This window comes from Rutidosis leptorrhynchoides, chromosome 5, assembly GCF_046630445.1.
Source record: "Rutidosis leptorrhynchoides isolate AG116_Rl617_1_P2 chromosome 5, CSIRO_AGI_Rlap_v1, whole genome shotgun sequence".
Lineage (NCBI taxonomy): Eukaryota > Viridiplantae > Streptophyta > Magnoliopsida > Asterales > Asteraceae > Rutidosis > Rutidosis leptorrhynchoides.
The window spans coordinates 427,008,559-427,012,500 of record NC_092337.1 but is presented as its reverse complement, the minus strand read 5'-3'; the positions used below and the strand labels follow the sequence as shown (position 1 = coordinate 427,012,500).

General features: G+C 34.1%; 1 long non-coding RNA gene across 1 annotated transcript; it reads left to right on the top strand.

The window, feature by feature from the left end:
* The first annotated feature begins 1,995 nt into the window (after window positions 1-1,995).
* On the top strand, window positions 1,996-3,307 carry LOC139846686 (uncharacterized). Its single transcript, XR_011759144.1, has 3 exons — window positions 1,996-2,341; window positions 2,756-2,870; window positions 2,941-3,307. It is a non-coding gene; the product is annotated as an uncharacterized lncRNA (long non-coding RNA).
* Window positions 3,308-3,942: the final 635 nt, after the last annotated feature.

Sequence of the window (3,942 nt, the reverse complement as noted above, 5' to 3'; positions counted from 1 at the left end):
ATCGTTAGATTTACATTTTTCTTTCAACCTTATAATGAAATAACTATGATATATTACAATAAAACACGTATATCTAACAAAATAAACATACAAAATACATATTTATTTTTTCATAATCTATGTTTAATAGTAAATTCAACAAATTGTGTTAATCTTCGACAAAGATTACACGTTCTTGTAGATAGATATTAATTATGTTATGTTATATTTATTTGTGCTATATTACGTTTTTGTTTTCATCGTATATTAGGAAATATTTTAACATTTTTTTAAAATCCAATGTATATCCATTAACGCGCTTAATCCATTGGATATGAATATGGATGGATGATCTGAAATTAAATGGATATAGATATGGATATGGATGAACAAAAACTAAATTGATATGAATATGGATACGGCGCCACCCGATCCATATCCGATCCATTGCCATCCCTACGCACCAACATCCATTACTGTTGACATCAAATACTAACGTAATATACACATCAAAACATTTCAGAGTAGCAATATACATCATCAGAATCAAACATCAATGAGAATCTAAAACAATATACGAATCATACAAGTGTCGGCACATGCAACATCACACATCGACTGTCGATTATTGGAGGTAATACATACAAATTCGCCAAGAGAAGAAACACCAATAATTCCAACATCTTCGGGTATAACTACTGTAGCCACAATAGAATCAGAAAAAGGCACACTAACCTCATTCGACACTCATAGAAGAACTACCTAATTTATTACGATGCTACAATGAGTACCTAGTGGCCTTTTGCCTCGATGACAATACCAGAAAAATGAAACTGGAATCACCCACCCGATTGGCCAACACAAAATTGTGCAACAACGAAAGATATAAAACATGAACATCCAACAGAAACTTTCAACAACACATAAAACATTTCTTAGTATAAGTAGCTTGAAAAAGCTACAGTTCTTTGGGAAGTTGGGTCAGTCCAAATAACGGTCAAAGCTGTCAAGTCGAGAGTTTGAGATGTCTTTGGTTGTCTAGGTTGACAATAAGTGTTTTCTTTTCTTATTGAATTCCTTGATAATATGTTAATTTACAATCATGTAATCCTTAAGAATCGAACTCATGACCTCTCTGTATTCCATGACACAATGTACATGAGGGAAACCGTTGAGCTATGCCCGCAAGTTATCTTAAATGATTTTTTTCTGTAAAATTTGTGTATAACTCCAATTATGGCTGACAGTTTGAATATCATCATAATTTTGCCAAAACCCACCTCACATACTTCAATTAACTTTGCTATTCTAGGATGTAAACTCACGCATACTCCATTGGAAGCTAAATGTCTTCTAAGTTACGTGACAACAACTTTTTCAAGTTTTGTAAAAAGTGCTGACATGATTCCGAGCTGAGTCCATTAAACTCGCACTCAAGTCATCAAAGTGGTTCAAATGAATTATTATGCATTAGCTATGTTCAATTTAGTTTTACTTAGAGGATGTTTGTGTTAGCGATTTGAGATAGATTTTTTGATTATCACGTTTACTAATGACAAATAGTTAATTTTTAGTGTTTGGGAATTAAATGAAAAAAATGATTATTCACGTTTTTGATCACTCAAATCGTGAAAAGTAAAAAGTAACTAGGGTGGTACTGTTTGCAAAACGCAATTCTCAACAATATATTCTTTCTATTCAATTTACTGTTATAACCTTACAAAAAACGTTATATTTCTATTTGTTTGCTTTTCTCGGCAATCCATGCGACTCTTTTCTATCACTAGCCTGTAATTTTTTTACACTCGTACGGATTATATTATAGTACAGAACATGCAGTGTAACTCCTTGATCATCTTTAAACTTTGACATCTATTTATATTTTACTAGTACTAGTATTGATGATGACATTTTATATTATATTCCTATTCCTAATTAGAATAATATCCTAACACCGCTTTGTCGTTGGGTATTTATATTTTTACCGTTTTTTAGTTAGAAAGAGGGTTGGATAAATTGTTGCAGCCTTCTATTCGTTATTATAGCATCGGAATTACTGTAGCTTCCGTACCTGCTGCTTAATTTTACGGAATATGTTATTACTCTCCCTTTTATTTCAACCTCACCGCTCCCTTTCTCTTTGTTCATGCGATTAGGGTTTTGGGTGTGAGCGATTGGTTTTTTTTTTCGTTTACGTTTCCGATTAGAAACATGTGTTAGGGTTAAATCCTTCGATTTTACCCTTTTCCTTTCAAATACGTTTTTGGTTTCTTCGATAATCATTGAAAGTTGGGGTTTTTCAACTCTTGCTGCTGTCGTGGCCGCTATCACATTCATCCCAAGTGCGATTCGATATCGAAGTGTAAGTTTCTGTTTATTGTTATTGTTCCCATTTGTTTGAGATGGGTTTGGGAACTCATTGGGTGTGTTTTGATTGTGGTCATGGCTTCAGCCATACATGCATGTTATTTTTGGAATCGTATTCATCAAACAAAAAAATGTTAGGTTTTTGATTTAGTATTTGCGAAAGTTGAATTGTAGTGGTTGAATACAAGAATTGAGCAAGAGAACTTTACAGTTTGTGTTTTTTGATGCCACAACTGTTGTGATAGCAGGTTTTTAAGAAAAAATTGCATTTGAATCTCGATAACCAATCTAGCTATCGTGAACCGTCTTTTTTAGCTGACTTTATGCATATATGGTAAAAATGAGGCAATGATGGTCAATTTGTATGTTTGAGATAGAACATTTAACAAAACTGAAATGCGTACTGCAGCCATACAGTTTTATGCTTTCTCAGCTGAGTGTATATATAGATATGAGCTTCAGTTTGTTTGCTGATTGTTTTGCTTCTGTGCTGTGGTCAGTGGGCATCTTAGTCTTTAACAATGGTATGATTTTCCATGATTAGCATCTCTGTTTTCCACAATTTCATTGTTTTTAAAAGTTATAAAATGACAGGCTGCGATGCTGGACATGTGAACCCTTGATTGAGCAATGAGAAAAATGAATACATATCTTGGAGGGGTAACCCATAGGTTGCAGCCATGGTGTTTCATGTTCTCTTCTTGATTGAGCAATGAGAAACATGGATACATCAAACATATCTTGGCGAGGCAACATATAAGTTACAGAAATGTTGGTCCATGTCCTCTTACTTAAATATATGCACACGTCTGAGCCTCTTTTTTTATTTATTACGTATGCATTAAGTTTTTTGGTACTGTAACGGCCTTAACCTCGGATAACTGCTCAAGTGCAGCTTATATGGAACTTCTTTACTGCAACAATTTGCTACTCATATAAAAAGATACCATTTTTACTGTTAGTAACCTATAGCTATATATTTGCTGCTCATATAAAAAGGTACTATTTTCACCTGTAGCTATATATGTATATTTTGTGTATATGTAGTTGGGAATTGTGAATCTTAACAAAGATGGTGACCATAATTGTTACTGCTTATTTTATTTAGTGTTCATTATTTGACTTTTTTCTTAATAAGGTGTGGTTTATAACAGTATGCATATATATGTATATATATGTACATATATATATACATAACAGTGTGTAATGATACCGCAACCTGCATGCGCATTCCATACGTATGCGGACACTCGCTAGCATGCGTATGCGTGTACCTTGTATGCGGTATGCGGTGATGTATCGAATGCCTTTGTTCCCGGTACAGCGATTACTTGGTCATCAAGTCGATATCTTTTCCATAATTATATCCGTGATTCGGGGGAGTTAGTTATGGACGAGATTATCATTATCTTGGATGGTTCTAGAATTAGGGTTTGCCTATATATACAAACCCTAATTATCATTCGGGGCATCATCACGTTACGTAACCACCACCTACTACACATCCTACGTAGCGAGCTATCATCATTCATCTTCTCAAGGTTTAGAGGTTAGTTTCTTAATAGCTAGCGCCTATCACCTTGCTAGGGGCCTTCT